At 45.5% G+C, this 21,485-nt stretch overlaps 1 protein-coding gene across 4 annotated transcripts in view; it reads right to left on the minus strand.

The window, feature by feature from the left end:
• SUSD6 (sushi domain containing 6) overlaps positions 1 to 20,143 on the minus strand; it is an 86,599-nt gene extending 66,456 nt beyond the window's left edge. Inside the window, exons 1-3 of one of the 4 annotated variants that reach the window (XM_074824346.1) lie at positions 19,991 to 20,143; positions 12,679 to 12,765; positions 1,374 to 1,460 (exon numbers count right to left, since the gene is read on the minus strand). The gene's annotated coding sequence lies outside the window, so the exon portion shown is untranslated. Of the gene's footprint in view, positions 1 to 1,373; positions 1,461 to 12,678; positions 12,766 to 19,077; positions 19,567 to 19,990 lie in introns of those variants that run through there. The other 3 variants (XM_074824347.1, XM_074824344.1, XM_074824345.1) reach the window with 3 other exon arrangements.
• Positions 20,144 to 21,485: the final 1,342 nt, after the last annotated feature.

Raw genomic sequence — 21,485 nt, forward strand, 5'->3', positions numbered from 1 at the left:
CTCTCCCTTACTAAACTGGAACAGCAGCTCATGAGTACACAAGATGACAACTACACTGGCAGGGAGAATATAGAAAACAACCACTTAAGTGCAAACACGTCCCCATTCTCTCACTAAACCAATGCTGCTCTGGGGTGCAAAGTGATGCAGATTTGCAGAAATTGCATTCACTAGCAAAACCAAGCCAAAGTACCACAAAGAAGGTGGGGTGGAACATTCTGGTTTATGTTGAAGAACAAAGTGCGGAGGCCACAAGTAACAGCAAAACAGAAGGAGAAACTATTCAGCTGAGCATACTGACCTAGAATGCAGGGTTCAGTTACCACCTATGTACACACACGCATCAGATTCACAACCCAAGCAACATTTCATGCAGCTCCAGCCTTCTTTGTAAATGCACATTTAGAAATTCAGGGCAATAACCAGATACACTGGAGCTGAACACTACTACAGCCCATTGCAGACAGGATAGAAAGAAAACAAAGAGAATTTGCGTAACAAAGCAAGACACAGCAAGAGAGGAACATCTGTTACTTTTACCAGGAATACCATATGGTCAGTATCTGAGGTACGGAGAATGAGTTCATTCATATTTAAAAGCAAAAGTAATAGGTGACTCCTTCCAAGATAAGAGGGAAAATGCCTGTTCCCTTTCCCCTGTTCCAGCCCCATCATCCTCAGTCCAGATTTGGCTTTCTGAAGAACCGGTGCTGCCAGTATTCTGACCCAGGCAGTCAAGCTCTCAGCACTTTTCATGACAGGATGCCAGGATGATGAGGAATGGAACACTCCTGTAGGAGTTTTGCTTAGCCCTAACACAAGCCTGGTTTATCCACAGCCCAGCCAGAGCTGCAACACTGGAAGACCAGTTTTGTCACTAGCAGATTACAGTAACACTCCGGACCTGCGAGACATTTGGCAGCAGTAAGCATGGTTAGCACACTACACCTCAGCCACTATTGTGAAGCCATCTTCAATTCCTGAAAGTACTGCCCAGAATTGCAACCAACACAGTTGATTCAGATTAGAGAACCCATGAACACATCTTTTTTCAACAAATGTGAGGCCAGAGACATGGCAGCAATGCTTTCTAATATCCTGCAGAACACGGGCACACTAGCTGAGAATGCTTCTACTTCAGCAGCGCTACCCCACGTATCGGGTCTGCCACACAGCAAAGTTCTAAGGCAATGGGGACAATCTTAATGCATGCTCATTATCTCTTAAAAAACAGATCAGTAAGGTCTTTTTCTATTTGAGCGCCTGCTGGTGGGTATCATTTAGTTGTGGAAGTCTTGTGCAGGGAGATAAGACCCCTGGTACTAGCAAAAACCCTCAACGGCTGTGAAGATACAGCACACAAGTTAATTTACCTATTGTAAGAGTCCCTTAGTCCCAACAAGGTCTTGCCATATTTGATAGCTGTTCATTCTTCCCAAACCCGAATCCACACTTGCTCTCTGAAATTCAAGTGTTCATTTCGTCAATTGAGTTTTCGTTGCAAGAGGCAGATAGCAAAAAGGATTAGAGGGATTTTGCAGCAGTGCTGAGCAGCCTAAGCCACAAAGAGAATGCAGTATAGAAGCCTACTCTGACAATTAAGTGCCATGAGTAAATAAAATAGAAAAAATGACATGCCAGATTAACTAGTGCCAGCATTACTTCCTAGATCCATCCAGGTCACAACATGTCTCGGTCTCCCCCCTCCATTTCTTTAAAAAGCGCCAACCTGAGTCCAGGTATGCTATTGCCCTGACCCACACATCTCACTTCGTATTCACACGCCAGACTCCTCACAAGCAGTAAGGGAACACCAATGCAGCACAGAAGAGACACAGACAGCAACTGTCTGGTTAACAGCCTCACAGCCAGAAAGTGCCGGAGGGAAAAAGAGATGTAATATCTGAATTCTAGCTATTGCCAGGATAAGTATTTACTGAGAGAGGTGGCTAGAAGTCTCATCTTAGGACCATGAACTTCATCCTTGTGCTTACAAAAGCCAGCTTTTGATAATAACTTTGCAGAACAAAGTCTCATCTTCCATGTTTTGCCCTCCTTACATATTTCATTTACTGATAATCCTGCTATAAAAGGATACATTTCACACCAGAGAGCAGCAGAAACAGTGCACTCGTGTGGAGTAGCAACCTCCTATGGAAGCTGAAAGCTGGATGCAGGCTTCTGACTAAAGCCTTCTGTAACTCAGGCTTCTGCACACAGCTTATGTTATTCTTATTTAAGATTTTCCATGCCCCCAGAAGTTACTCCCAATCAATTTCTAGCAAGATCTATAGTCTACATTTCTTCCATGCAAGAATGAAACCTATTGCCAGTGAAAGCATCACAGAATTAAATGCATTTTCAGACACAGGGGGCAATCAATAGTCTTAGAAATCAGAAAGGTTGTAGCACAGCTTTAAGCAAGCCAAAGGCCACTGGGAGAGATTAAATATGGACTTCCATAACAAACATTTCTAGACTCTTTTTTTGTCTAGTATCATTAACTCTGCTTGTGGCTAATAATGACAAAACCAAAGCAACCTTGTTACTGTTTTCAGAAAAGGCAGATTTTGTGGAGACAAACAAATTCCATTTTTTTCCTGTGTGGAACTTGGAACAGCCTATCCATTTTAGGATCACCTGAATCCAGAGCTGGACATGCTGTCCCCTTTGCACTCTGGGGCACAAAGCAGTGGAAGCCTGAGAAGAAAAGGTCAGAGCAGACCAGCCAGCAGTTGTGTGGGTGACCCCAACACAAGCACACAGAACTGCAGGAAGTGGCAGTGGCCAAAATGACTCTGCACATGGCACATGTCCTCTGCCAAGGGTAAGGAGGCCAAGGGGGAAAGGCTGATATTTCACGGGGCAGACAAAGAAAATAAGTCTTTTGCACTGTATTTTCCCAAGTCTGCCTTCTCAGCTCTGTAGTTCCAACACTAAACTTCATTAGCGAAGAGACCCATGATTACTTCTGGCTTATAAGCAGTTAAGCTTTGCCTCAGAAGTCTCACTTTGATCCTCATATTTGTCATCTATCCAGCAATTAAAGGATTTTTTTTTTCTCCATAAATTAAAAGGAGCTTCAGGTATTAGAAATGCCCCCAAGCTGCTCTGCCGCCGTCTGAACTTTAGACTCATGATAGTTCTGTTGCTCATTACCTCATGCAGCAGAGAAGAAGTATAACCAAGCCTTCAAACCTGGAAGGGCCAGATTTATTCTGTGGGAGATCAAAATGACCATACCTATGTCACAGAATTGTCTAGGTTGAAAAAGACCTTGAAGATCATCCAGTCCAAACATCAACCCAACATTAACAGTTCCCAACTACACCATATCCCTCAGCGCTATGTCGACCCTACTCTTAAACACCTCCAGGATGGGGACTCCACCACCTCCCTGGGCAGCCCATTCCAACGCCCAAAAACCCGTTCTGTGAAGAAATGCTTCTTAATATCTAGTCTAAACCTTCCCTGGCACAACTTGAGGCCATTACCTCTTGTCCTATCGCTTGTTACTTGGTTAAAGAGACTCATCCCCAGTTCTCTGCAACCTCCTTTCAGGTAGTTGTAGAGGGCGATGAGGTCTCCCCTCAGCCTCCTCTTCTTCAGACTAAACACCCCCAGTTCCCTCAGCCACTCCTTGTATGACATGTGCTCCAGACCCTTCACCAGCTTCGTTGCCCTTCTTTGGACATGCAATGTTGATGAGCATACTATGATCTGAAAGGAGAAAGTTACATTTCACCCTCCAAACTTTTCCATAATCTTACATGAACAGATGTAGAGAAATTTTTCAAAGGTAGGATTTCCCAGTTGACCAAGTCTCTTTAAATAGTCACTACTCCTTAGGCATTCAGAAACCCCAGAGCAACAGGATTTATTTTTTTTTCTGAACACCAAGTATTTCAGCTCTCTTGCCCAATGAAGCCTGGAGAGGAAGTGCTTCCATTTGATGCAAAAGTAAATAAGGTCTAGCTCAGTGCTACTGCAGGAAGAGATCCCCAAATTCACCTACCCCCAGAACAAAGACAAGTACACCCTCAAGCTTAGGCATTTGGTATCTCAAGCCAAAAAACACAGGACAAAGTATCTTGGGTTTTTGTTCAACAGAGATTCATACAGATCTTCCTCTGTGGTATAGCTATCACTGTTATGTTCACAGCCTAGATAAATTGAGTGGTTTAATGCCCACTACAGCAAAATGTTCACCTCCACAGCCTGCAATGCCACCAGGAGCAAGGCACTCCAGAGGCCATCCCTGGCTCAGCAATGGCAGCAGAGACCCCTCTCCGCTTCTTTCTACCTTAAGATTTTCCACCAGAGAACAACATTTCCGCATTAGAACTTTGTTTTTCTTTCCAGGCCAGGTAGCAGCCCCGTATTCCTAAGTTTGGCACCTACTTGAGACCAAATGACTGAATGAATAAAGACTCCTGTGTCCTGATAGAATTATGCCAATGTCTGCCACCCCACCCCATGCAGTACATAAACTCTTGTCCTCCTCGCAGCCGCCCATGTCCCACACACATACAAGGTCACCACATGCCCATGTGTCAGGCGTGGCTGGCACAACCCTACACCAGCAGCTGAAAGCGTGACAACCTTACAGCCACACGTTGGGAAAACCACAACATAATGAAGTCGCACACCACAGTACAAAGCATGCGGCAGCCATGCATTATGCCCTATTACACAGGAAACTATCAATTGTGGAAATAAATCCACATATCATTTTTACTCGATGAGTTTTTGCTTCTGTACTTTAGCTATTTTAGCTCTTCTTGTTCCAGAACACACCAGAGAAGCTCATCCTGTATTACAGAGGGTAACCTATAAAACACAGGGCACGTTATCCAAGTGCAAGTCTCACCCCAGCAATGTCTTCTCCACAAAAATACCAAGGAAAAAGAATGGAGTTTAAGCTTTTAATACCAAAGTAAACTGGCTTGAATTTACTTAAAACTTTTGCCAAACACAGCCTAACGGCAAAAACCTATGGTCAATAACACCCATACCCCCAGGGTGTACCACTGACAGCATGAGAGACTGCAGCAGTGTTTGAAATGCTTTATCTATTCTAAGACATGTATGTCTTGGAATACATGCTGTCATTGGAGGGTGAAGGAGGATAGGAAGGGAGGGAAAGAGGTTGTCACATCTGGGCCAGCAAAGATGTTTCTACTTTATACAAGAACAGAACTCAAGGCAAGAAATCTTCCTTCTCTCCCTGTGTTAAACAACAATTTTTCTTGAGAGGACACCTACTGACTCTTACCACTTCTTTCTGAATCTAGATTCTCCAAAGACAAAGATAATAATAAAGGGCCTCAAAGCCCAGACGCCAGCAGCCAGCCGAATATCACCTAAACATGTGGATTTGAACAGAGAAGCCTTTCCAATCCTCTTCTGAGCCTCCCATTGTTCTCTAGCTAGTAGCAGTGATTTCACTAGTGGGGAACCAAGCTCAGCATTTCTCTTGGGGGACACTCACCTACTACATATAGCCCAAACCGTTATGTAAGACATCCAGACCCACATAACCTGAGTGCCTGCTCCAAGAAGGTTAGGTCTATATTAACTCCAGAGGTCTGACCTTTATTACTGTGACTTTTCACAACCAAAATTATTCTTTCCCACCAGGAAGCTAAGTGACATCATCTCTTCTAAGAACTAGTTCCTGGACACCAGGAGACTGGTAGATTGTTGCAAGGTTTGTCTTCCCAAATGTACTCAGATCATCACCTTCCTAAGAGCAGCTTCACATAAAAGAAACAGGCTAGTTCAGTTTTGATGAGTTACATTTTTATGTGTCCTTTTTTTTTCCCCCCTACCTTCCTCTATCACATGTTACTGGCCTTTAACTGTGATTTGTGGCTTCATCTGAGAGCACCACCTAGCACACTGTAGATTACAACTTGATTACAGACAGATACATAGTAAAGAAACTGATTTACCCTCAAAAACTGCACACATACTGGTGCATAAAAATTCACATGTGATCAAAACAAGCTCATGTAAGCTTACTGCTCCGTTTCCTGCAGATGCTAGAGGCTTTGATAGGCAGGAAGCACATAGAGAAACTCAGGCAACAATTACACAACATTCATGACACTATATACAAAGCTTGTGTTAACACTTCCTACACTAATCACCTTTCTTACACCCTGAAAAACACCCTGTTGTTTTTTTTTCTGAGAGGCTAATAGAGCTTCAGGCTCCAGAGCTGTCAGTCTCTGTTCTCACAGGCAGTGTAGGTCCAATACCTTTCTCAGCATCCAATTCTGGGTAGCAGGCAGTGTTACACTTGCCAAGGGATTCCACATGCTCTGTTTGTAATATTCTTATTTTCCTTTCCTTCCCCAAAAAGGGGAGAGGATCTCTGCAGTAGTCTTTCAAACATCAGGTACAGAGGATGTAGCAGCAATCACCCCCACAGTGCAAGTCTCAAATAACTCTACTGAATTTATGTGCTCATTCCAGTACAACTATTGAGTTAAGCCAGTTTCAAAAAGCCTGCTTGAAATACCTTATAGGTTTCTCCTTAACCTCACCTACCTCCAAAAATTTTCTTCAAGTTGAAAAACAGGCTACCTTCTACACTTACAGCAAATTCTACCATCATCACATGCACCACCTTTGGCTCCATAGCCAAAAAAGAGACAGAGGAGAACTCAAAGACAAGGAAGGCTAAGATAATCGTGAGTCCTATACAAAAAAAAAAAAATTCTATATAGAATTTACTGATTTTACATTTAGTATTGATCTTCATGGCTTGGAAGACAAAAAGCCCCCTCTGCACTCTTTACTGTATCCATCCTATAAAATTCACCACTTGTGGGCAAATTGAGCACCCAGTATGAGGTGCGGAAAGGGAAGAAAGCGTTGCCTTGAACTTCTCTGAGCAGCTAGACAGTGCCCAGCTATACCTTCACAGAAATTAGGATATGCATATGCCCTTGTTAAGACACAGTACTGTATTGTCTAAGCTGAATAATATCTCTCAACAGCTCCAAGTACTACTTTAAGTAGAAAGACAGTGCAAAATTCCCATATGTACTGGGAGCCTGTTAAACAGTTGGCATAAAAAAAGAAAAATCAATGTACGCTTGAGAGAGCAGGAATCAGTTATGCAGCAATTAAATGCACAGTGCACGAGGACTATAAAACACCAGCTTGCTTTAGCAAATATGGTTGCTTGCCTCCAAGTACCTCAGAAAAAAAGAAATAAAAATCTTATCACATATCTCAAACTCAGCAAGGCTTGTCTGGAACAATGCTTGGAGGGGCTGCAGCACATGTATCATTCCGTAAAAAGCAGTATTTCTGACTCAAGTCCTCCTCTCTAGTCAGCACCAACCAACGCACTAGTACACCGCTGGAGACGGTGGAAGAGACTGGGCACAGGTACACAGATCAACCAAGGCAACAGAGATAGACTTACAAGGGGCAACCAGGACTATTTTCTCAGCCATGTTGCCAGAGGTCAGAAGCATATTAGTGCCAACTGTTAACATTTGGTGGCCCAAACACTTCAGTTCCTTCCAACTTCAGTGTTCAGGCCCCTTCAGAAGCCTCAAGTACAATACACATCTCCTTTCCCAACTCCCTGTGCTGTCCTGCACTTTATGCGGGGCAGCCTAGTTTTAGTTAAAAAAACCCCAACACCCAAGTTGTTCTGAAGAATCTAGGTGTTTCCTGTGAATCATTTAAAACAAAAAACAGAGGAGCTGACAGATTTCAACCTATCCTGCAACAGGTCTATCTTCAGGTGACACACCTCTCAAACAGAAGATTTCCTGTAGCAGGTTTTTCAGATGAGTATTTCATATTGACATGTTCATCCCAGGCTCTCGCTGCCACTCTACCACCAGAGGCAAGCCCCTGGCCAAAAAGTGAGTTTCAATAGGTCTGATGCCCACTACAAATAGCTGTCTTTTCTTGGGACTCTTACAACAGATTTGCTGCACTAGAGATGACTGTGTTCTGTCATGAACTGCAGAGCCCTTCCTGGTGGAAAGGCAAAGCGAAGAGAGGATTTCAGCAAGCGAGATGGTAGACCAGCTGTACTGCCAATTTCTTTGAACAGCCACAGTAAGGACATTGGCAACACCCATTCCCCCAGGCATGCCTTCCATTTTCACCTGAAGGACACATCCTTATAAAAGAGAAGTACCTCAATCTATACATCTGTGGTGGTTTGACCTTGGCTAAATGCCAGGTACCCACCAAGTCGCTCTATCACTTCCCCCCCTTTCCCCTTTTTTTCTCAATAGGGCAAAGAAGGGAAAGAAAATAAGATAGGAAAACAAAACAACCCTTGTGGGTAAAACAACAGCAGTTTTAATATAAGCAAAGCGAAGCAAAGGTCCACACGTGGAAGCAAAAAAAAGAAAACAGATTTATTCTCTACTTCCCATTAACAGGTGATGTTGGGCCTTCTCAGGAAGCAGGGCTCCAATACGCGTAGTGGTTGCCTCGGAGGACCAAGGGTGACCTCCCCCCCCCTTCCTCCTTTCTCCCAGCTTTATACTGAGCAGACGTCATATGGTATGGAATATCCCTTTGGTCAGTTTGGGTCAGCTGTCCTGGTTGTGTCCCCTCCCAAGATCTTGTCCACCCCGTCCCACTGTGGGGGGGGGGGAAATGTCAGAAAGAGCCTTGGTGCTGTGTAAGCACTACTCAGCAGTAGCCACAACACCAGGGTGCTATCCACACCCTGCCAGCTCCCAACATAAAACACAGCACCATGAGGGCTGCTACAGGGGAAAACCAATTCTGGCTCAGCCAGACCCGGTACAACATCCCACATGAACCCAGCTTGCTTCACTGCAACTCCTGTTTAAGGAATATACGGTCAGAGCCTGGTTCTCTGCTACAGACGGGAAATAGCACCTACAGCTAGTGCTGCATTCCAACCTGCCACTCCAAGGTTAGGCGAGATACCTGATCACCAGTTAGTTTGACCGAAGCACTAGCTGAGATGCTAAGCTCTACCCATAAACACAACTGGCTGTTAAGGTAGCAGAGCAGGAGTGGAATTGGCCAGGGAACACAAGCCTATGGGGGGGAATCTTCTTCCCAGTCTCAGACACAGCAAGTTGTTTGTCACATCAAAAGTCAAAGAGCCTTCTTGTGATGCGTTTGTTGATGACTAGGCTATGTTAATTAAAAACTAGCTTCACAATAAGGGATAAATACAGATGAAAAATTAAACTTAAGAAATGTCTGTTTCACAAAATCTTGGGGGGAAGTGGAGAGGTGGGAAGATGTGATCATCACAGCTTAAATAAAACAATATAATGTCTCCAGGATACAGTGGCTGCTGGAAAACCCATCTTTCTTCCTCTCTACCAGAGATTAAACCAGAGAGTCACAAGGGTTAAGCTAGTCTTCAAGTTACCTTAAAATAAACACCAAAAAACCCCACTAAAAACCCAACTCGCTCTCATCTAGAATCCAAACCTTCAGTTCATACATAAAGAAACAGGCAGAGGAAGTTCCCTCTGGCCTCCTATCAGTGGAGCAGAAAGAAAATATCTGGGGAGACAAACAGATCAATTTTGAATATTCTGTACTGTTTCCTTAATTTTTAATACCAACAATGTTGTATGCCCCTGGAGTTTCATGCTACAGAACACCACTTGAAAAGGAAATACTAACCTGGACCAAAAAAAGTGCAAGTCAAAATCTACACAAAGGAGAAACCCCAATATGTGTGAAGGGATGCAGATGAATGCTGGCTGACTCCAGAGCAGACACCACTGTTAGAAGCACTTGGGTTTGAGGCTTTCCAGGTCACAAATGGTTCAAGCAGGCAAGGGGGAAACAGACAAGAAAGCACAGGTTAGAGAGCATTCAAGGCCAACAGCTTTGCACAGGAGCTGTTTGGGAATGCTTCTGCCATCCTCCTTCTGTTCTCACTTCACAGGATAAAAATAATGCAGGAGTGGAATCCTGTGTTATGTACTGCAACTTGTCTGCAGTCTCTCTGACACACACCCCCCATTTCAGAATAATTGTTTCAAATCACAAAAGATGAGCAGGATGTTGAAGAGTGGTAGAATATTAATAACTAAGTACAGGGCACTCATTCACAGGAAATGCCCTGCATATGCCAATTGAGAGTAAAGAAAAGATAAAACTAACAACGCATACACCTTCCAGTTTTTATTTTCAGGTCATAAAAGCAATCACCACCCTGAAAATGAGCATTTCCTGGGATTTAACAACTGTTGGGTTAATAGTGCTAGGCAAAGGCAGTTATGCCTAGCCCATAATTTTACCCACATAAAATGTGTCACACTGCATCTGTTAGTGATGTCTCTTTGAATATTGTCAAGGAAAAAAAAAACCCAAAACTACTACTGTTTGGAAGTGCTGATAAACCCCTTCTAATGCTTCCGCACAGGTTTGCACTGGGGAGCCACGCTGGATGACCTCTGTAATGCACACTCCCCACCTGTGCACAGTCACTAGCAAAAAACACTTTAAATCAGTCTCCTCAGATAGGCACCTTCTGATGAAGCCTTTCTCTTTCCACCCCAATACCTTTTTGCACTTTTTTTGTGCTCAGCTTATCTAGATATTATGTCCACATAGCCAAAAATTGTGTAGCTTGCAAAGAGATCAGATTTTTATATTATCACTGTAGGCCTTTTCCAATTCTACATTAGGAAAACACACTCTCCATCAAAACGAAACTCTATGAGAGCATTGTGCTGATATGCAGATGCTAGTTGTGCAGACGCACCCAGTCAATCTCTGTCTTCCAGGCAAGATCTTTAACTTGTCTAAATCCCTCCTATCCCTCTATTCTACACCCATACTAAAGAGGGTCTCAAACCACCTGCAGAGAGAACAGTTCCTAGTGAAAGACAGCAAACTCCCTTACAAGTTCACCAGAAGGCCAGCTCAGCCAGACTCAGGACAGATTACCCATGTAGGATTGCCACCATATACCCTCAGAGAACCTGCTATCACAAACCAAACGGCTATACTAGGGAGACCTGCTTTTAGAAGCAAAGGATGAGCTTCTCAGCTTCATACTGCCAAGGGAAGGCGTAAGAAGCTGAGTACACTTCTCCCATTCCCTTTTTGATCTGCAAGGCATTTTTTTGACAGCTTTGTGTCTGATGCAATCATTTCACATCAGACCTAACCAGCATCTTCACCACCACCCCCTGCCCCTTCCCCACAGTCACAAATAAGATCTAGTGAAGAGACACAGTTTTAACAGACTATTTTTGTGTTATATTACAAGCAAAGTCATATTTCACTATATACCTAGGCTTCAAGTTCCTCTCTCTACTGCTGTGCAGTTGGTCTTTAGACTGGAAACAGACCATTGGCATAAACCAGAACAATATATAGGCTGCATACACATTCATCCTAGAAAACTTAGAGCTCTTTGAACTAGTGATTAGAAATTAGACTCTTTAAGAGTACTTAAAAGCATTTGAGAAACAATACTTGTTTGCCCTGGCCAAGGAGGAAGAAAAGAAGAGACAGAAAAATACCTTCTAAGTTTCAGCTACATGCTGACTTGCATTCTTTCAGTTACATGTCCCAACATGTAATGGAAGATGCCACTATATTCAAGTCTAATATGTCTTGCATCAACAAAAAGGTTTTTTTTTATTTAACGATACAAAAAATGAACACACATCCACACATCCACCAAGATATATATTTAACTGAAGTGTACCAGTACCACTCAGGAGCACCCAAAAAAAAAATCTCAAAAGATTTAAAGGAGCACTCCTAATGAGACCCCCTCAGAACTCAAGCCTTTGCACTAGCAGTTGCAGGAAACAAGGACAACAGACCAGCACAGCAAGAAGAATGGTAGCAAAGGAGCTTAATGCCTTATCGCTGCTAGAGGGATCTGAAGGGAAGAGGGCGTAGTCAAAGGAATTATCCCTATTCTGATTAGCATCAGACCAAAGGCTCACATTAGTTTGTCAGCACTAGGACTCCCCTAGAGCACTGGATAATAACCTTGTCGAAAGCATTAGAGGGATTTCCTCTTTCCCTCCGCCCAATCTACATCCCCTCTCTGAAGGGGGATAAAAGGGTGAGGTCCAAAAAACAGCTTTACGTTTAGTTCTCTGGAAGACATATCCAGGTAGTTTCTTACTACTAAAAGATAAAATACACAAGTGAGATCATTCTGTGATAGGTTTTCAAAGGTGATATTTGGGACCAGGTATGGGGGGAGGGGGGGGGGGGGGGGGGGCGGAAATCAAAGCAAAACTAATTTTCTGCTCAAGAGAAAAGGTCGGATAGTATAGGTGGCTTATAATGCATGCGTAACTCTGGAAGGCAGGAGTTCAACAGCTTCTACAGCAAAACCACGGAGTGGTAAGGAAGTGAGAAGAATACAAGGAAAAAAACAGCTTGTGGTATCTGAACACCACAAAAAACAGGTTAACAGAGGTGTCAGGAAAAAGGCTAAGGCATGGCTACAAAGGAGTCAGACCCAAGAACATTTTAGAATGCTAGCTTTCGAAACAGGAAGTAATGCCAACAGTAAGTGGCTGTCTCACTGCAGGAAGAGAACATGGAAGGCAGCACATTTTGACTTTAGTCTACAGAAGAGTCATGGCATGTGGGCAAACTGCAGGTTTAAAAAGCGAAGAGTCAGAAAAAATAAAGTAATGGCATTAGCTTTCATCTTACCTGGTGTTGACACAAGCTGGCATACAATGGTTGTCAAGTTAGTACGATTAAAGTGATGATGCAGTGACGATAGGTTGATTCACACACCTAGGAATGCACAAAAAAATAAGTATTAGCTGTGAGTACATGGGGAATAAGAATGGCACTCTGTCACATAAAAGAGCCAGAAGGCTGAGGGGTAGAAGCAGCTCTATTATGTTTTTAGAATGCAGGCACACAGTTACGCTTCAGGTACGGACATTACCTGCAGAATTCAGATCCGGGTTTGAGATATACTGCATAAGTCACTCAAAAACAAATAATATTCAAAACTACCCTCACACATTCCAAGTACAAGAAAAGAACAGATCACAGTTTCAAGCATAGCAGAGTGTTACTGAAAACTTTTTTCAGCAGCACTCAAGCTTTGTTATTTTTTTTTTTTCCAATGGGACAGAAACTTCTGAGAAGTTACCTGAAATACACAGATTATAACTGCAAGTCCAGCCATCAGAAACACACACGCTTTTCTACAAATAAAAATCCAGCGATCACAAATATTGCAAACTTCCCAAACAAGCACAGGAAAAAGGATATTTATTTCTACGGTGCCAAAAAACCACAGGTATGTTTTATTGTCTCTTATCCCCCCACACACGCTTTTTATTCAGCATTAGTACTAAAAATTCCAAGACTTAAAAAGAAAAGATTCTATTAATAAGGTAACCTTCTCCTCTTCAAAAAGCACAGCAACCAACTGACAACTGGGCAAACTGGTCATCCAAAAGTGAAAGTAAAAGCTGTGCAGCTGAAAGGAATTTTTGTCTAGTCTGCTTAAAGATCTCTTTTGTTGTTAAACATTTCATTGTCATATTTAAGTGTCAGCTTTTTGAGTCTCAGAAGCGTGCAAGCCCTGCAAGACAGCAAACCAGAAACAGACTTGAGATGGCAGTTCTCACAGCTAATGAAATTAAAAGTAAACGCAGCAAACTCCTCTTCATTTCTGTCATTCAACTTAAATAATCATGCGCTTACCAAAAGTCACAACCCCGATCATACAACCAACCCTGTTCCCTATACCCACATGAAGTGGTTTTTAATGGATCTGTTAGTAGGCTTGTATGGTTTTATAGTCTCTGCTCACAAAGCCAGGGCAAAGCCTGCAATGAGTCTCCAGCACATTTTTGCTGCACATCACAGAACTAGTTTGCAGCATTTCAATATCACACAGCTCTGCAATAATGCTTTAGTTTTATAAAGATGTACTACTAGATTTTCCTAAGGGGAAACCAGGAGCCCGCCTCCTGAAGCAAGCAGCATACCCTTTCTGGACTTTCAAAAGGTGTGAGGGGCCCTGGGAGAGGAGCTGGGGTCAAAGCTTTCAGAATGATCCCACACATGGCCGCTAGGTCGCCAGTGGCATATGTGGCAGCAGATGGAAAAGTGAAGCTTTCATACCCTCTGAGCAATGCTCTGCAATTCTGACACTTCTCTTGAAAAGCAGAGATGTCAATCACCCTTCCAGGTCGGTGTTTTGGCACAGAAGGATTCTCCTCAGGCCGTGTACCAACACCAAAGGATATATATACAACTATACAGGCTATTTTGGGGGCAGCTTGTGTCTTAGCTTTCTAGTGTCATGAATCCCCACACAGCAGAGAATGATAAATTACTGTTAAGTCTTCTTCACAGCACATCAGCTTTCTTTAGCCTTTTGGCTCATTAGAGAGCAACACATACTCAGTATGTGTCTTTACCCCCCACCCTGGCCCTCATTTAAAGGGGTTTTAATTAACATTAGAGCACCTTACTAGGTCTAACAAATAAAATGCCTTATGAGAGCAATTGACACAAATGGGCACCAATACCCAAAGGAGATTCTGGCACATCCCACAATATAATTGCATTACTGTGAGCTGCTTCAATATCTACTCCTTGAAGACTTTCCAGAAGTTATTTACCAAGAAAAAAATAGCCAAACATCTTAAACAGGTCAGAGACATTCAAGCATTTCACTAAACTACATATTTAAAACTACACATACCAACTATAGCTCCTTTCAAAGCGAGCTGCTGTTGAAAATCAAGTTGCAAATTTAGTTGTTGAAAGATCTGTATTTTTATATAGCACAAGAACATCACTCTCAAGCTTACTTACAGAAATTGGGGATTTGGGAGGGTGTTGTTGGATTTGAGGGTTTTTTTGTTTGGGTTTTGTGTTTTGGTTTAACAATACTGATGTAGCAACAGGATTTCCTTCCTAAAACTTATGCTCCTTTAAGAGTCCTGCAGAAAGAGATCCAGTACTCCAAACACAGCTGATCTATCTTCATTCCCAAACAAGATGCAAACTTGGTTTTGATCAGATATTCTTTCAATTCCCACTCATTTTACTACAAAACTCCATTAAACCAACACAGGGAAAAACCAGGAACAGCAGCAGACCACAGCAACATTTAATTACAAACCAGGAGGAAAATGAGTTGAGGGAAAATGCAAAGAGCTTTAAAGTTTTCAAAATGCTTCAGGAGCTTTTAAAGTGTAAGCTAAGGGACAGAGACACAAGAGCATTGAAACCGGTCCACTTCTGAGGCATGACGTTAAAATGGTGCACGTTTCGGCCTAGCAAAGTTCAAGCATCTACAAGGAAGTCATTCCTATGGCAAGTGAGTTTACACTGCTGGACTGAAAGCCATTCTACTCTACCGCATAAATATGATGCAGTGTTTCATTCTCCACTTTATAAAAGTACTTCCAGAAGCCCATTTCCCTTTACCCTCCTCTAACTGCTCCAAAAGCTGTACTTTACCTTGCCTGCAATGTTACTGCTGCAGAGGTGATGACTAACCCATTCCACTTAACACTCACTAATACCAGGAAGCAAATTTACTGCTGGGTGGGCTGGTTGCCAGGATAGCAGTTCCCCTCGGGGAATCACCAGATCGACATGAGACACATCAATCCTTTGTGCTGTGGAGAAGTTTCTCAGTTCACAAGCCGCTTTAGGAGCCTGCCGGTCGTTCAACACACAGGCAGAGAAAGCCAGGAGCTGGGGAAAGGGGACAACTGAAGCAGTGGGAAAGAGGTAGGGTGTTTATAACCTCTAACTTCTGGTCCTGCAGCTCTGTGACAGTGTGAGCTTCCTCAAACTGTCCTGAATTATCACACACAAATATCACCAGTTTAAAATGAATGAATATGCAGGTAAACAACAGTCCAGGCTTCCACTGGTCTCTTATTAGTATCACTAGGCTCAGTCTGAAAATACCCTGTTTGCAGACTGCATCACAAAGTAAGCCGTGCCAGAACACTAAGCTTCCTGTGAGAGCACACTAGCTGCCACTACTCAGTAACAAAACGAACAGCATACGTGTGGCAGCTGAAAATATTTCTTGTTACACACAAAAGCTTGCTTCCTGAAATTTATAGGAAGCATTTCCACTGGTTAAACTTAAAATCAATTTTTGCAGCTGCTCAAAGGAGCCTGCTAGCAGAGTCAAGGAAAATACTGTCTGCATAACTACAGAACAGCAAAGTCAGAAGGACTTGCAAAGACAGAGGGCTTCATAGAAGTCATCTATTTGTCCCTAACTACTACTCTGTATGCTGGGGGTTAAATTGTTACATCTAAAGTAATTCTATTTGCACCCAGAATAGCTTCATAACAGAGATGAAATGTATATAATGGCATTTCTAAAGACATGACACTTGTCATGACAACTAGATAAACATAATTAGACTACTGTATTTCTGGCAAAAGAAATCTACTATAACCAATACCACATTACGAGCAAGAATCTTTGCTACATATGGGTTAAGTTTTCCCTTTTCCTGTTCTAGGAAACGCCTTAATGTTTCTATTTACATACTCCTAAGGCAGAATTCAATCCCTGCTGTCTCTCACCCCTCCCTGCACCCCCCCCAGTCTTTCAGGCAAGCAGGCCCAGCCTTGCCAGTGAAAGATTGCCTCTCTCCCAGCTAAGCCTGATCAGCTGGGATCAGCCGCTTATAGCGGCCGACAAGTGGCTCAGAGGGCAGGGGAGCTACGAGAAGCCCTGGTACCAGGCAGAGTGCACAACAGGACCAGACCGGGAAACGCTACCGACCTTTCACGCAGGTACCAGCAAGCAACGGGCTGCTCCGGGAGGATCTCAGGTTAGCAAGAAGAGATGCAACTTTCAAAAAGGCAAAAAAAAAAAAAAAGACAGCAGTGGCCTGACACAGATGCTGAGTGCAGCGTCAAACCTTCCTGCACTGACACAAGCCAGCAGCACACATCTGTTTTCTCATGAAAGCAGAAAGAGCAAGACACGTATTTGGGCGGTATAGCAGTAGATGCCTGTGGTGAGAGCAAGTAAACTGATAAAAAGCAGAAGTGATGCAACAGGAACAGCCGCAGACACAGAAACCTAGCTCTGCAGCTAAGACGTTACACAGCTGAGGAGCTGAGGTTAAGACCACTGCAGGCTGCTCTCACCGAGAGCTGAAACAATTCTCCAGGCAGGAATAAAATATCTGAAAACAACCATGATCACAGGACAGAACTAATCCCATCAAAATCATTGCGGTACAGGCAGGACACACATTTAGTGACTTCAGTAACCATTGCTCACTGACTCCCCAGGCAGCTTGTGAGCTCAAGCAGCCATTTCAGTCCACCTTCACGTGCTGCACTAAATATAAACTCTGTTGATAACTATCTGGGAACTGTTTCAGCAGAGACATGGTGCACCAAACAACTCAAGGTCCTCCTCAAAGACCACAGATGGTCAACTGCATGACAAGCCAAGAGAAGGTGACAGAACCAAAGTGTCTGCTACAGAAATGCTGTGGTGGGGAAATTTCAGCCTCAGGTCAGTACTTTCCCAGACCCAGACTTCACTGAAGCATCTGCATATGCAAAAAAAACCCCTTTAAAGTAGGAACATGAGGGCACCTGGGTTTTGACAACCACTTCTCCAAGAGGAGGTTATGGCTCCCTTGTCATGTGTTACTCCGCTCTACAATGAGCTGCAACACCACAAAGTGGAAACAATCATCTTCGATTCTAAAAGCTAGTTAGATTAGGTTGCAGGTCTTCCAGGCACATTTCCTTCATCCCAGTGGCCCCCTTAAGGAAACATACCTTCCTACTTTCAGACAGTACTCTCTTCTCCAGTGGTCCATAAAACTCATTTATGTAACAGGACAAGCCAGTTTAAGAGGACAGATAAAACTCTACACAAGACAAAAAGACTTCTCCAAGTTTTGCTTACAGAATCACTACCAGAAACAACATGCAATTTATAAAAAAGATAGAACTGGCCAGCAGATTACAATACCGGAAAGAATTATTCTCTCTACACAGAAATATAATCCAAAAAAACAGTGTGGCACAAAAAGAAGAAAAGGAGGCAGACTTGCAAAATTTATGACAGACACCTGAAGAGGAGGCGGTGGATGAAATCCACGATAAACTGCAGACACAAAAGCACTGATCCTTAGAGCACTGGCATTCAATATGCAAATTCTCTCTCTGCTTAGGCGTTTTGCCTCCCTTTGATGTATACAGACAAGTTCTAACTAGACATGCAGACTGGGGAGAGTCCCCTTTCCCCATTATCTCAAGTATTTTTTTTTCTAAGCAACAGTTAAGTTCTCTGAAAATAACTACATTGCTTCAGAGGGGAAAGATAAAAAATACAAAAAAAGAAATATAAAAATTATTATTATTAAAGGAGAGAGGCAGCATCTTCCCAGCTCTGACACAGGATGCAAGCAGCAAGCTGGTGCCTGATATCTGTACTGCAGCCTAGGAGAAGAGAAAGACAAGCTGAACCACAAACAGAGGACAGTAAAAATATTCTGGAAGAGATCCAGATGTCTTGAGCTTAGTCCTACTGCATGAAAAATTAAAGAGGTTAAAACCTCCTCTTAAGAACTTTTCTTCCCATTGTTCTGTCTTCGACTCTCCTGAACAAGCTGCATTGCTCCAGAAACCTCAGGAATTACGGTGACAATAGACTCCTGCCAAGAGAAGCACCATTACATAATAGCGTTTATGGGCACACACACAAAAAGCCACTAGGAAGCGCAACCAGGCAAGTGCAAAACCCTCTCTGCCCATCAGCTCAGTTTAGCTCTCAACCGTTCCAAAAACGACTTCAGGATATTTTTAATTTATACGTTTGCTTCCTCTCACCTCCTTCCACCCAACAAAATCTGTGTTACTGGAACTACACTGAGAGCAAATCCATTCCCAACAATAACGTAACCCCCTTGGGAATAAGCCCACTTGAAACCACTGTATTTGCATTAATCTGGTTAAAAGAACACTACAAAGATGAAAAAAAGTATCACTGTTTGCATTAACGTATTAGAAAGAAGAACTATTTATGATGGTATTTTTTTTAATCTTTTACTCCATTTTAGAGATACTTACACCAGCTACTGCTTTTCAGTGCTCAAGAGCCCAGCGTGGCTATTTGAGCTCCAGGTGCTGCGGGGATTTACGATCGGTTTGTTAAGCACACGTACAGGCTCAGCCTCAGCACTGCACACGCGGAAGGGCAGCTGCTCGGGAAGCCCTGACCTCTAGGTACTGTTAAGGCACCAGAAATAAGAAAGCAAAGATGAAGCCCTGACGAACACAAAGTTTCTCCCATTAAATCACCTGCAGCAGCGCCTTCACCAACACCTTCAGCTCGGACACCCCCGTGTCTTTCCCCACGCCCACCAGCTCTACTAGAGGGAAACCGGGGGAGAGCAACGAACACTTCTCGGCTGTTACTCTCGGGGTTTTTAAATCCCAGAGGCTCATCGCACACCAAGAAGGATCCACAAGCCTGAACACGCACTTCGCAGACCTCGGAGAAAACCGAACTCCGCTGTGACACCGCCCGCCCGCTGCCGTGACGCGAGGGACACGCAGGTACCACAGGTGACGTTACGTAACGGGCTCCGCCGGGAAGCCCCGCGCCGACCCCCCCCGCCCCGCCGAGGAAGGGGCTCCCGCCGCAGCCCCCCGGCCAGGCGTGCGGGGCCGGCAGCCAGGCGGGTCTCTCTCCCTCCCCGCGGGGCCCGCTCCGCCCCGCGCCCGGGGAAGAGCCGCCGAGACCTTCCGCCGCCGTCTGCCCCCGCCGACACCCGTGCTCCGGCGCAGGTAGGCGGCACGCTCCTCCGCCCGCCGGCAGCGGCAGGCCCGGCTCCCGGCCCCGCACCCCGCCGGAGCCAAGCCGCTGCCCCCGGGCGGGCCCGGGCGGCCCCCTCCGCGGCGCGGCCCCCTCAGCGGCGCAGCCCCCGGAGCGGGCTGCACTCCCTCCCTCCTTCCCTCCCTCCCCCGGGCGGCGGCTCACCGGGCGGGCTCGGCGGCGGGTGGCTGGGCGAGGCCGGCGCCTGGCCGGGCGGCGCGGTGCGGTGCGGAGGTGCGGAGGGGCGGCGGGGCGGCGGTGCCGCAGCGCTGGGGCTGAAGGTCGGCGGCCGCACGCCCCGGCCGCCCCGGCGTCTCGCCCGCCCAACGCCCCGGCCGCCGCCGCCCGCCAGGCCCCGCCCCGCCCCGCCGGCCGGGGCACGCGGGGCGGGGCGGGGCGAGCCTTAAAGGGGCCGCGCGGCCCCCGCTGGCGGGGTGGCACGACGCGGCGCGGCCGGGGGGGGGCGCCGCGGGGCGCCGCGGCGGGCGTGGGGGGGGCCGAGCTCCTGGGCCGGTTCACCGGCCGCTGCCGCCTCTTGATTTACGAGCCGTAGCGAAACCAGGGGGGCCCCAGGGCAAGCGGGAACTGCCGGGAACGGCGCAACCCCCCGCCGCACGGACACGTGGCGCTCGCTGCAAAATCCAAGTCGTTTCCTTGCGCTTTCAACCCCCTCTCCGCAGGCCGAGGGTTCACGGCGCGGCGAGGGGCCCGCTGCCTCGGCTGGGGATCGGGAGGGAGGCAGAGGCCCGGCCACCGGCACGTCGCGGTGAGTCCAGCAGAGCGGCCGTGCCGAGCCCCCCTCAGCAGCTGCTATTCCAGCAGAGGCCCGTCTGCCAGCCCGTCCCTCGCCCCGTCGCCCCGGCTTGCCTGCTGCCGCCCCTGGGCGCTGCTGCCGCCCCTGGGCGCTCTCCCGCCGGCTCTGCCTGGGGCAGCACAAGCCGCCCTGGCTGCGCCCGCTGCCCCGCACCAGCAGAGACGGGCCTTCGGCTGGAAGGTCCAAGGCTGAGCCGCTGCTGGAGGAGGAGAGCGCGCTCACCGGGCTCTGGGGCACGCAGGTGGAGGGGAAGTTCTACACCTCTTGCCGCTTTCTCTCCCTTCATCTGCAATTTACCGCCTCTCCCAAGACAACGCTTCAGTATCCAACAGTGCATGCAAGGAATCAAGAAGGATCTCTTTGCATTCCTTTCTCTTCCTCGAATTAACACTTACCTTCTATAGGTCTGCTACATTATTCACACTTCACTATGGAGAGTGAGCTGTTCTCCCTCTTATATATGAGGGGAAGAATACATAGTTCTACAGGAAAGGTGGAGGGAAGTTTACTTTTCCTATTTTTCTGCAACAGCACAGTGATCATTCATAATAAAAGCCCATAATAGGCTATCAAAATGGCTTACCATCACTTGATCAGATGTGGGAGATGAATACGGTACATGACAAAACATTCCCTGTAAATACTCCCCTTGTAAGCACTTCAAAAAGCAGGAAAAAACTACATGGTCATCCAGAAAACATGCCTGAAGTCAGGAAGGAAGAGAGTGGGAGCTAGAGCTGCACACAAACCTGCCGATTCACACAGCTGCTCTTTTTGTGAAATCTTGGACACGGGCCAATATTTTCACTCTGTCCCTTCCACCTTTGTATTTTGCCTGGGTTTGAC

Source organism: Strix aluco, chromosome 4, assembly GCF_031877795.1.
Source record: "Strix aluco isolate bStrAlu1 chromosome 4, bStrAlu1.hap1, whole genome shotgun sequence".
Lineage (NCBI taxonomy): Eukaryota > Metazoa > Chordata > Aves > Strigiformes > Strigidae > Strix > Strix aluco.